This window comes from Phyllostomus hastatus, unplaced genomic scaffold (assembly GCF_019186645.2).
Source record: "Phyllostomus hastatus isolate PE091 unplaced genomic scaffold, TTU_PhHast_1.1 phas_scaffold_501, whole genome shotgun sequence".
In the NCBI taxonomy this organism is placed as follows: Eukaryota; Metazoa; Chordata; class Mammalia; order Chiroptera; family Phyllostomidae; genus Phyllostomus; species Phyllostomus hastatus.
The window spans coordinates 38,934,584-38,948,591 of NW_025334033.1; the positions used below are offsets into that span (position 1 = coordinate 38,934,584).

The 14,008-nt window shown below is 33.6% G+C and overlaps 1 protein-coding gene across 6 annotated transcripts in view; it reads left to right on the forward strand.

Moving 5' to 3' along the window:
• KIAA0586 (KIAA0586 ortholog) overlaps positions 1-14,008 on the forward strand; it is a 91,971-nt gene that overhangs the window by 64,371 nt on the left and 13,592 nt on the right. The gene's annotated exons all lie outside the window — the stretch shown is intronic.

Sequence of the window (14,008 nt, forward strand, 5' to 3'; positions counted from 1 at the left end):
TTTGGCATCATATTTGATGGTGTATTGGTTCTTTTTACCAGTAAACTCTATTTCTAATGGATTTTAAAAAACTCTCATGTAGTGCTTTCTTTCTAGTCTTACCTTTTGGTTCTTGTACAATTGAATGTCTGACCTTTTATCTATAAATAGGTCTATATCTCTATCATAGTTGTGTGTTTTAAATTAAGATAAAGGCAGAGGGGTATGGCTGTTAAGGTGCTTTGTAAAGGCTAGTTAGTGTTGTGTGGTGATGTTGAACAAGTACGATTGAAAAAGCAAAGGATTCTCACATTAAATGCTGTGACATGGATGAACTTTTCTGTACTGTTATTTGACTATAAAAATTGTGTGGTTGTCCTTAATTCTATAACCTGCCTCACAGCATTTTGATGTTGTCTTGATGTTTCTGCAAGGCACTTGGCTTTTTGTTTTGTCTTCTAACTTCTTAGTTATTTAAATTTTACATAACAGATATTCTGAAATTTGGCAGTAGAACTTAAGATGTCTAATGTTTAAAACTTTCTCTTCACAAACCAGATAGGAGTATTAGGAATATTTTAAGCACTGATAGATTTTTCTTTGTTTTTATAATTGTGTTTTATAATCTCATTTATTGGGTGTCAGTATAATTGCAAATATAACTGATCATTTGGCATTTGGGGGAGGACCTAAATTAGGTAGCACGAAGATGTTTATCAAGGTCATGCTGTGTGAGGTTTAGATTTTTACATTTGTTTTCTGAACCTCTCTTGCTCCGGCTTCTCAGGACTTTGCCCTCCTGACTGCGTTTTTAACCTAACCACGATGTATTAGTGTTAATATTATATTTTAGACTCCTATGAAAACTTACCTGTGAAACTCCCCCATGGTATTTAAAAATCAGTCATGACAATGTATAGAGCACGTGAATGTCCCTAATGCAGCACCAGGATTGACCTGGTGTCCTCCTGACTGCTATAACCATTCTTGTCCAGTGACTATATATTTAACTTAGCTTTTAACAAATTATAATTTCTGCCCTGGCTGGTGTGGCTCAGTGGCTGAGCATCGGCCTGCAAACCAAGGGGTTGCCGGTTTGATTCCCAGTCGGGGCATGTGCCTGGGTTGTGGGCTGGGTCCCCAGTGGGGGGAGCATGAGAGGCAACCACACATTGATGTTTCTCTTCTTCTCTTTCTGCCTTCCTTTCCCCTCTATCTAAAAATAAATAAATAAAATCTTTAAAAATAAATAAATAAATAATCATAATTTCTTAAAATTATAAATGAATTTTATCTCCTTGGGGATATTATATGTATTAAAATGATCATCTTTCTCAGCAAGTAGGAAATACCTTTTTTTATAAATATCTCTCTTTAGGAAAGTGACATTGTTTTTACTTTCATGAAAATGAATGTCTGACCACAAGATCATTAAATAATGTCCAATTAACATTTAATAGATTAATAAAATCATAAGAATAAAAGAAACCAAGGTGTTACTAGTAGGAAGAAGTTTTATTTAGAGTTTAGAACAGTGGACTTAATATGTGTAAATTTTTAAAATTCAATTTTACATATAATACAGAAGTTAGGAGAGCAGACCTATGTCAGCTTTGACTAAGACAAATAAATAAATACCAGTGGGCTATAAATAGAGTATTTTAAATAGAAGCCAAGTGTTTCATTTTATAATTGATACATATCTCTATTCTGAATATTGTTTGAGTGAATATGATCGCCTTGGCAAATATAGTCAGTTATGACTTTATTTCCATAAATTTTGTGGGGTTTTATTTTATTTGATGAAACTCTGAGACGTTGCCAGATGTTTCAGAGAACAGGAGAGCCAGAGTGCCAAAATAATCCTTCAGGGTTCCCAGCACTTTGGGTGACCTTGAAAGAATTCAATCCTATCTCACACAGAGGCCTTGAAGATAATGAAGGACATTCACCTTTTCACAAGGGAATCAAAACCACATCTTGTCTGGTAGATAAATGCTTCTAAGAATACTTGAACCCAAATTATGGCTGTTTCAGGGGAGAGTTTGTATTTCACTGTGTAACTAAAGATATGTTAGGAAACAGGTCCTAGCACTATGCTTCCGGGAAGTCTATAAAATCCTTGTTCCCCTACTCCCTTGATTGTTACTTTCAGATTTTAATATAAGAGAGATTTAACTATTCTGACAGATGACATTTTGGGGTCTAAGAGTAAAACTGTTTCATTTGATACTGAATTCACTGGGTATATTTTGACCAAATGATACCATTTGTCTGATTCTGTGTCCCAATTAGTATGTCTGAAGATTTTGTAGTGAAAGCAACCTTTAAAGTGATTTTAATGAGTCATTTTAACTATTTTCCCTTTCACTGTGCAAGTTAACTTTCTTCAATACAAATGAGAGACTGGGTTTAAACCTATTTATTCGTTGTGAACCCAGGAACAATTAAATTCTAGAGAGTGATGCATTAAAATAGCTAACTTTAAAAAGATATTTTCTTCCTTTAGTTTTTCTCTTAAAATGTTAAGATCATTATAATAAATTATAATGATAAAATCAATCATGCTATACTATAATCAATGGGAAAATGAGATCATATTTTGTGTTTATATGCTAAGACAGATTCTTTGTCAATATCTGTGAAAATCATAGCATTCTCCAGTTTTCTTATTTATAGATTATATATGTTGTGTCTCAGAAAATGTGTGTCAAATGCTAGAAGTAATAAATACAATTGCAGTAATTTATCAAAAGCAGGTTACATCTTTGTTGGAAATAAATTTACAGAATCATAGATGGCTTTTTTTTTTAATTATGTCCTGAGTTTAATGCCTAGCTATGTGAGCACCTTTTATATCTCACATACAGTAGTCATTACTTTAATGTATGAGAATGAGGGAGGTCAAAGCTTCTGTATATTTAGAAGGTATTTCCAAACACATGGGCAAATGAAATCATCTTTGTTCAATCAAGTAGTACATTTTTTGCCTTTCTGTTTGAAATATAGCTAAACTCCAATATTTATCAGAATTATAATTGATATTAGTAATTTCAAAATCACAGTTAAAAGTTTTTAAGCGGATTTTTTTGTTCTTAAGGAATGACAGATGATTTCCAAACCATGTGTATGGATCTCTGATAGGAAGGGGATGGAGCACAGACTAATAAATCTGCCCCAAGTCCACAAATACAAATATGTAAAAAGCATTGCTTGAACAAATGTCTTCTACAAATCCATGCTATTATTGATTAATAAAATACAAATTCACTTTAAAATGTTTATATCTTGCATGAGGGAGGTGGAAAGAGTGCCACTCCCACCTTACCTATAAAAAAGTGGCACATAAATCTCAGTAAGAGAAAGCACACAGAAAAGAAAGAATACTTGAAGAGATGATGACCAATAATTTTTTACAAAAAATGAACTACATATTCAAGAATCTCAGAACTCCAAGCAAGATTAAAAGAAAAAATACTTAGATGCACCATAATCAACTTCTAAAAACCAAAAGGAAAGAGAAAACCAAACGGTAAGAAGCCAGAGTCAAAAGGTATATTACTTACAGAACAAAGAAATGCATCAATTTCTCATCACAAACCCTCAGTCAGAAGACAATGGTATGCTGTTTTAAAGTGATGAAAGGAAAGAAAAAAAGTCAATCCAGAATTCAGAGCTAGCAAAAATACTTTTCAAAAATGAAGGCAAAAAAGAAAATCTTTTTAAAAGGTAGATGAAACCTAAGATACAGACATGTATTACAAAAGAAGTTAAAAGAAATTTTTCAGGTGAAAATTAAATGATACCAGAAAGAAGCTTGGATTTAAGAAATGAAGAGCTTCTGACATGGTTAAAATGAAGGTATAAGTAGAAGAATTTTTATTTTCAATCACTATAAAAGATAACTGACTGTATAAAGCAAAAATAATGTAATATATTATCTATTTATGGAGCGTACGAAATAAAATGATAATGAAAGCATGAAATATGGCCTGGAGGGATCGAAAGTATACTAATGAAAGGGCCTTATAGTATATGTTGTTATATAATGTGTCTTGAAAGTGGACTATAGTGAGTGATAGAAGTAAACTCTAGAGTAATCATTAAAACATTTTTAAAATACTCCAAAAGCAGGCATAAAATGAGGGGAAAAGGAACAACAACAACAAAAAGAACAAAAAGGAGATAGCAAGATGATTGACTTGAATTCAATCATATAAATAACTTAAAGTGTAAGTAAACATACCAGTTAAAAGACAGAGCCTGTCAGATTGTATTAAAATACCTGTTTATGCTGTTAACAAAAACTTGTTTTAAATACTATACAAAGACAAATGTTAAAAATAAAAGGATAGGGAAAAGATAAACAATGCAAACACTAATTAAAAGAAACCTGAGTGACTATATGAATATCATACATATAAAAATAAAGACTGAAAACAAAGAGTATTACCAGAGATAAAGGAGGACATTAGATAATGATAAAGGGTTAATTCATCAAGAAGATATATAGGAGTCTTAAATATGTATGTATCTAACAGCACCACTTCAAAATACCTGAAGAAAAACTGGTAGAACTCTGAGGAAAAACAGACAAATTCACAATCATAGTTGGAGATATTAAAATTCCTAAGTAATAATTATTAAAAGTAAATAGAAAGGCAGTAAGATTATAAGACCTAAGCAACAATATTATCCAACTTGAGCTAATTGATAAAAAGCTGATTACCCTTGCTAAGTACACCTGAAGTATTCACCAAGATTGACCATATTCTGTCATAAAACAAATCTCAATAAATTTAAAACAGTTGAAATCATACAAAATATATTCTCTGATTTCAGTGGAATTAAAGTGAAAATGAGTAGCAGATTCCTGGATATTTCTAAATATTTGGAAATTAAGTTGCACACATTTAATTAAACCTTTATTTAAAGGTCAAAAAATTAGAAAGCATTTTGAACTAAATGAAAGTTAAAAACTACATGTCAACATTTGTGAGACACAGCTAAAGCAGTGACTATAGGGAAATGCATGGCATTAAATGTTTATATGAGAATAGACTAGAAAGGTCTGAAATCAGTGCTCTAAGCCTCTACCTTAGGAAACTGGAAAGGAAGAGCAAACCAAACCTCTAATAAGCAGAAGGAAGGAAATAATAAAAACAAGAATGAAATTGAAAATATAAATATAGCAGAAACTCAATGAAATTAGTAGCTGTTCTTTGAAATGTTTAATAAAATTGATAAACCCTAGCCAGGATGATGAAGGGAAAAAGGGAAAATTAACAAATTATTGTTATTAGGAATTAGAGGAAATCAGTACATATTCTACAGGAATTAAAGAGATTATAAGGCAATATGAATATTTTTATGCTCATAAATTTGGCAACATAGATGAAATGGGAAATTTTTATCTACTTTAACTTCAGAAGAAACTGATAACCTAAATAATCTTATATTTGTTAAAAATGTTTCAAATATTCAGTAAAGAAAACTTCAAGCTCAGATGGTTTCACTGGAGAATTCTACCAGATGTTTGAGGGGGAAGTAACACCAATTCTACTCAAACTTTCTGAGAAAACAGAAGAGGAAAGAACTCTTCCTGGATTAACCTGATACCAAAACCAGACTAAAACATGACCAGAAAAGAAGAATATGGACAAATATTCTTTATGAACATAGACACAAAGTTCCTCTACACAATGTTACTTTAATCCAATAATATATTTAAAAAAACAATAAATTATGACTGAGTGGGCTTATCCCAGTAAAACACGTTTGGTTCAACATTCAAAAATCAATATAATTCGCATATGAACAGAAATATTGGGGGAACATACAGTGAAGTGTGTGACTGTCTAACCACTATGCTGTGCACCTAAAACCGATACAAAATAATATCAAGTGTAAACTGTAACTGAAAAATAACATTTAAAATGAAAATAAAAACACAATCCTCTCAATAGGTGCAGAAAAGCTTTTGTCGTTATTTAACATCTATTCATGATTAAAATTTCAGAAAACTAAGAAAGGGCAACACAATACAGGACATTTACAATAAGCCTACAGGCAGCATCACACTTGAAAGACTAAATGCTTTCCCAATAAATTGGAAACAAGGCAAATGAAGTCTGCTCTCTCTACTCCTATTCAAAATCATACTGGCAGTCCTAGCCAAATGCAAGAAAAAGAAAGAAAGGGCACACAGATTATAAAGGAAAAAATAAACTTATGACTATTTGAGGATGCATGATTGTTCGGAGAAACTCCCTCCAAGCATACTAAAAAACCCTTCTAAAACTAATGATGGTTTTATCAAGTCACAGGCTATAATGTTGATATGTGAAAACCAATGATATTTCTCTGTAATAGTGAGAATTCGAAATTGTAATTTAAAATTGTAAGTTATAGTAACGGAAACATGAAATGCTTAAGTATAAATCTAATAAAATATTTGCAAGATTTGTACACTAAAAACTACAAAAACACGAGAAATTTAAGAGTGCTCAAATGAGTAGATGATGGTGTATTTATGTATTAGAAGAATGAAAATTAAGAAGTCAGTGCTTCCCAAAATGATCCATAAATTCAGTGCAATCTCAATCAAAATTCTAACACAAGTTTTTAAATCTAAAACTAAAACAATCTAAATTTCATAAGGAAAAACAGAGAACCTAGAACAGGGGTGTCAAACTCATTTTCACTGGGGACCACATCAGCCTCATGGTTGCCTTCAAAGGGCCGAATGTAATTTTAGGACTGTATAAATGTAACTACTCCTTAACTGTTTTAAGGAGTTGAAATTGCATTCAGCCCTTTGAAGACACCATGATGCTGATGTGGCCCCTGGTGAAAATGAGTTTGACACCTCTGGATAACCAAAGTAACTTTTAAAAAGAAAAATGAATTGAGAAAATTTATACTGTATGACTCCAAAATTTATTATAAAGCTGCAATAATAATCAACATAGTGGAGTATTGGCATAAAGATCAGCAAATAAATCAATGGAATATAATAGAGTCTAAAAATAGTTCATGTATATATAATTAATTGATTTTTCACAAATGGCAAAGAATTTAATGGACAAAGGATAATCTTTTCAACAAATAGTGTTGAGGCAAATGGTCATCTATATGCAACAATTGAACCTCAGTCCACATCTCACAAATATGTATACAACTGAGCTTAATATGGGTCCTAAAATTACAAACTTCAAATGTAAAGCCTAAAACTACAAAGCTTCTAAAAGAAAATATAGGAGAAAAGATTTGTGACCTTTGGTTGAGCAAAGATTTTTAATATCTTAAAGAAAAATCATAGTTAATAAAATAATATATTGACTAGTTGGACTTTATCAAAATAAAAATGCCTGACAAACTACAAATTGGGAGAAAATATTTACAAATCCTCTTTTTGATTAAGAATTTGTAACCAGAATATAAAACTCAATAGTGAGATGAATAATCCAATTTTTAAAATGGGTAAAAGATATGAATAGAAAGTTTACCAAAAAAGCTATATGGCTGGCAAATAAGCACATGGAAATACATGTTCAACATCATGAGTGAGGAAATGCAAATAAAAATTAGGTACCGCTGAATACCCATTAGGTTGGCTGAAACCAAAGAAACTGATAATGCCATGCGTTGATGAAGTCAGGCAACTTGAATTCTCATACATTGCTGGTAGGAATGCAAAACGCTACAGCCTCCTTGGAAAACAATTTCTCAGTTTCTTATAAAATCACATATAAAGTTACCATACAAGCCAGTGTCCTTTCCTAGGCATTCACTCAAGAGAAATAAAAACTTAGGTTCACAAAAAACCTGTACTTGGATATATTTTAGCAGTTTCATTCATGATTACCAAAAACTAGAATCAACCAAAATGTTCTTCGACAGGGAAAGCGGGTCATCAGCTATGATACATCCACAGGAGGAACACACTAGTCAGCAGTCAGAAGGAACACCGGGAAACAACAGTGTGGATGAGTCTCTGCTTCACTGTATAAAGTGAAAGAAGCCAAATTCACAAGCCTACATAGTGTATTTGTATGACAGATACTCACTATGTTTATATGACATTTGGGAAAAAGCAAAAGTATGGTTATGGAGAACAAACAGGTCAGTGGTTTCCTCAGAGTTAGAAAAGGGTTTGACTGTAAATGGTGGGAGGAAACTTTCTGGAATGATGGAAGTGTTCTAGATTTTTATTCTGGTGGTGGTCATAGAACTGTGTGAATCTGTCAGGGGTAAGTATGCTTCATTAAAGCAGATGTAAATATTACTGAGTTTATGATACTCTTTTCTCATGAATTTTCCTAATCGTACTAAAAATTTATTATCAAAGAATGTAAAAAGGTTTTGTTGTCAAAAGGTGTTTAAATGTGACACCAAGTATATTACTTATATTTTCTCATATCTTATATTAAACACTTCAGGAAGAGATATTTTGCCATATTTTTATAATACATTATATCTTCACTATAAGTTAAATACTTAGGTGTTTATTTAAGAATACATTCCATTCAAGCTAAAAGTTTGGAATATTTATGCTTTATAATTAATCACTAACTAGAAACAAAGAAAAAAGATAGCATATGTGCTAATAACTCTAAAGTACTCAATAGAAATACTCTTGTTTTAAAAATAAATTTTTAGATTTCAGAAAAGAATGAACTGTCAGCTCAAAACTTATTTTTATTGGTACATTCAATATAATACGTAATCACCTCAGTTCAATTTAATAAGTATTAATTGAGCTTTCTCCACACACTATACTTTTAAGCGTCAGTGCCCTTCCATGTTACCTTCCTTACCCCTGGAGTTTGCTTCTTTCCCCACTTTTACATGTCTACAAACTTCTTATTCCTCAACATTCAGCTCCATCTTTCTGAGTTCTCACTGAGCCTCCAACTGAAAATGGCTTATTGCTCTTTAGTCTCACCCCCAGCTCTTTTGTGCCCTGAACACAGTCATAACCTTAACAATAGTATGCATTTACAGAAGCCTTGCTAGAAATTCCATGTTGTTATCTCATTTATTCCTTACAATACCATGTCATACAGGTAGTTTTATTCGTATTTTGTAAGAGAGAAGCTTCTCAGAGCTAGAAAATTTAGAAAATTTGGAATTCAAGCCGATATCTCCCCCAGTGCAAAGCTGATGCTTTTACCCCTTGTTTTACACCATTTCTCCAAGCTCTTTGCTAGTTGGATCATGTTCTGGTCCACTTACCTTGCACAGAGTTACACCAGGACAGAATGCATTCACTGCCAAGTCGGGTAGATCTGTTTCTTCCCCCAAACCCACAGGGATGAAACCTAACATTTGTCGAATGCTTCACAAACCAACAAAGAACCTCTCATGTATTGTAGCTTTCATATTCACAGCAAACTTTTGAGTATGTAAAGATGTTTTTGTTATTGTTGTTTTTACTATACAGATAAGAAAGCTGAGGCTCACAGAGGTTCAATAACCTCACTACTCTTTGTCTCAGTGTCCACAGAAGTTATAAAAACCGTTGCTTGATACTGTGGTTTTCAGTGTTCTAATAAACTCACCAAGATGTATTTCAGTGACCTGATATCAGACTAAGTTTTCTACCTTCTATAGTTGTGCAGTTGATTTTTAAAGCATAATATCCTTCAACCTTAATATTATCCTGAGAAGTTTCTCACTGGTCTTCCTGTATTCATTTTTTATTCTCTATTGTCCATTATCCACCCAGAAGAAGAGCGATCTTTTAAAAAATATGAGCCAGATCACGGGACTTCTTGCTCAAAACCCTCCAGAGACCTTTTGTACTGGAGTAAAGCCCAGACTCCTCGCTGTGGCCTGAAAGGTTCTGTGTCAGCTGACCCTTGTCTTAGTCTCTGAAGTCGTATCAAGATTTGTTTGTGAGCCAAAAACTTATTACAGGCAATTTCTTGTTTTTTTTTCCTTATAAAATTTATGCTACTTCATTTGGTTGATATCTATATATGAACTATATTATATATATATATAATATATAGGGGAATATATATATATATATTCCCCATAAAAGTAGAAATGAGTAATTTCTGAAGAAGTACATAAATAATAATCAATATGCCCAATAATTTGAATAACAATTCTTTTTTAAAATTTTTTTTTAAAAGATTTTATTTATTTTTACAGAGGGGGGAGGGAGGGAGAAAGAGAGGGAGAGACCATTGATGTGGGGGAGAAACACTGATTGGCTGCCTCTCGCATGTGCCCCACCAGGGACCTGGCCCACAACCCAGGCATGTGCCCTGACCAGAAATCGAACTGGTGACCTTTCACTTTGAGGGACAATGCTTAACCAACTGAGCTACACCAGTCAGGGCCAATTCTGTTTTTTTTTTTTTATTCATGAGTTAACTCAGAGTCTAAGAAATAACTTACTAATAAATCCAAGCCAAACTACCTTTGTTAATCATTTTGTAAGAAATTGATTTCATGTGTTGAAAAAAACTTTTAACAAACTTCTAACAGATTTGATTCATTGATGAGCAATGTGTTTATTCTTAATTCTTATGTAAGACTTCAGTAAATAACACTTCTTTTTAGTTTTTCTTTTCCTACATTTTGCATGGTAATTCAGTTTATAATAACAAACTTATTTCTTGGATTTGATGATTACATTTAGTCAAAACATTCAGTTATCCAGCACTGTTGCCGCAAATTAATTTAGACTTTCTAAAAAATTGTATGAGTGTGCATGTGTAGCGTAGTGCAGAGGGAAACATCTGTGGCTGGAAATGCTTATGAGTGCATCAACCTGCACGCCAAGTTCTTACTCCACTTCTGCTTCTCCGGCGTGAAAGATCTAATGCAGTAGGAAAGATGTAAGTGTTCAGCCTGAGTTTTTAGGGTGGAAAGAGTCAGTGAAAATAATCTGAACAAAGCAGCACATGCAAATTGGGAAGCCCAAGTGTGTCTCATGTACTACAAAAATTTTCACAATTGCACAGATATGTCTTCTCTCTTAGCAAACCTAATTATTATTATTATTCAAGCACAGAACAAAACAAGATTGCTTAATCGTGAGATGTGTTCAAAGACTGTATGTGCATGAAATGCTTTTATTTTAAGAGTTTCTTTAATGGTCTCCTTACGTATCACCTAAGAATGATGATTAAAAATTTAAGGCTTTTTTGGATGTATTTTTACACTAGTAGTAAATGCAAAGGCCCAAGGTGTACTGGGGTTTTCAGTGGCAGTAATTAATTTTCCTGGAATTATTTTAAGCTAGAATGCTGTTTACTGTCTTTTCAAATAGTAAATAAATTACTCTTTTGTGGAATGCCTACCTACAAAAGTCTGTAAGTGAGATGTTACTATCAGAAATTATCTTACAATCTAATTGTTAATCTTTGTTACACTTGTCAGCTCAGAATGGAGAAGCGCTTTATCGTGTAATGATCCTCATGCGGTAAGATTAGGAAGAAACAAAGCACTTTTTTCTTGTGAATATGGTTGCAGAAATACTGTCCTACCTAATGAAGTAAAAATAAATCATTTAGGTAGAAATGTAGCTCTAAGAAACTTATGATTATTGCCTTTCCCATCATTCTGCCGACACTGAAACAACTCAGAAGTAGGAAGTCCTGGAGGTACTGTGTTGGGTACTTTCTGATCACTGTGTCAGCAGGATCAATCATTTTCTAATTCACCAGTTTCCTGCAATAAGAGCCCAGCCTGTGTTCACAGGAAGCGGCACCAAATTAGTTTCCATGTCCCCAGATATTTTTCTTGGTGTCACAAAAGTATATATTGTATAAATGAAATATTTGTCTTTGGCTAAAGGCCTGTGCACCAAACTACAATTAATGAACACAAGAATTAGAAATCAAAACTTTGTTTAGTCTGAGGAAAAACAATTCTTTAAACTGTAACCACATGGCTGTTTCTTGTTTGCATCAACTCGAGGTAACTGTTATTGTCTTCTGCGAATTCTCCGGGGTAGGGGCCCGACTTTATTGAATGAGCCAATTGTTTTCCTTTGTGTTGCCCATCTAGTAAGTTCCCATCTGGTTTGTATCAGACTGTTTTCACAGCCAACAACTGCTGCCTTCTCTATATCCTGACACTTCAGGGCCCCACGCTATCAAAGCACTGCTGCGAAGGCCTTGCTGGCAGCGCCCATACAGCTGTGCCTCGCAGCTTGGAGCTATTACCCAGAGTGCTGGTAACACAGAGCTCAGGCTGGCCCTTATTCCCACTGGTGTCGTGTGTACAGTGAGCAGAAATCCACCCTCACCTCCCCACCCCCTCACCCCGAAACTCACTATTCAACAGAAAATCTTTAAAGCTCCAATGTCAGGGTATGGAATGGTGGTGTTCTTGTTTTCTAGTGGCTTCCTGTATTTGAAAGCTCATTTTTCATTCTTCCTTCTTTCACTCTTTTTCAAAAGTTACCAGGTCTGGCCTCTGTGAAGTGAACTGGTCACTGTGTCACATTTAATTTTTGTTTCCAAGTTTAGTTAGGAATGGCTAGATATGGAAAAGTGCACTGAAAAGTCTACTCAAATAACAGGGTTTTTTTTGTAGTGATAGTCACAAGCCATAATTTGAGTGAAGTTTTTATATTTAGGAAGGATTTCCACCTCAAAAATTGGATTTTTCTGTGTGTAGATTATAAAGGCACTTAGGCTCCCACTGCTTAGTAACTTAACTATTAGGGAATTACATTGCCTTCAGCTTTGTTTGCTATCAAGTGTCATTTATAAGAATGATGATAGTGACCTTCTCTAACAACTGTGGTCTCATGTAATTAAAGTTAGTAGGTGTTATTGTTGAGCAAGTGTTAAAGTTGAGTTAAATGTTATGATAGCATTGCTTTTTATAGATGTGAGCTGAAACAGCAAACTTTTTTTGCAACAAAAATGAGTAAATGCCTTTTATAGAAATATTTACTTTACAATATTATGTTTAACAAATTGCTTTCAAGATTAGGTAAAACATTAGTTTGTGCTTTTAATTTGAGTAGCAAATTGTTGCAGAACATCAATAGCAATTCTCATGAGAACCAAACTAGAGCAACAATAATAAAAACTCACCTTCTGCTTCTGAATAAATTCGGCTCACTGGCATTTCAAGATTCTAGGAAAAGAAATAGAAATTTGTCTTTGTAGTCACCAGTATGGCTTAGGACTTAGCAGTAACCATTCACTTGATATTAAAGGCTACTAGTAAGTTAGGCTAGTTATTTGGCTATTTCAATCATTGGAAACCTCAGACCTATAAAACAATCACCTTTTAATTGCTGAAACTAATCTATTTTTTTAATATCACCTTCTAATGGAAATGTAATATACATACAGAAAAGTACACATTGTAAGTATTACAGCTGAAAGAATTTTCAAAAAGTGACCTACTTTTATTACTGATACCCAGCTCAAGAAACAGCCCTGCCAGCACCCCTGAAGTGCCCTCATGTCCCCTCTCGATCACAGCCTCCCCGCCACCGCCCCCCCCCCCCCCGGCCCACAAGGTTAGCTGGTCTTCTGACTTCTAACAGCATCGATTCGTTCTCTTGTTATTTCACTTCAAATACATGGAATCATGTGGAATGTGAGTCTTCTTTCATGAGCAAACATATTTTATTTTTAAAGATTCTTTTAGTTTTCAAATCATTATGACACGCTTTTATAAAGAATTATCTGAGGGAAATTTATTTTAGTAGCTGTGTGGCAGGCTGTTCCATGCGCAGGAAGTGGATTGTAGATAAAGCTGTCTGCTACAACATCGAGTCTCTCAGCTCTCAACCAGGTTTTAATGCTGGAATGTGTCTGTAGACATTCCTGCCCCTAAAAGGCAGGAATTCTCTTTGTCAGTACACCACACAGCAGTACGCTCAAGCACTTAAATGGTTTTTAAAGAGCTTTAATAATTAAATCTACACTATTCAAATAAATCATGGTTTACATTCAGGATAGGTGGATCATCTGTTTTCTTAATTATCAATCAGCTTCGTGGCAGCTGAATATAAGCTTTTATGCTGCCAAGATACTGTTTCTGA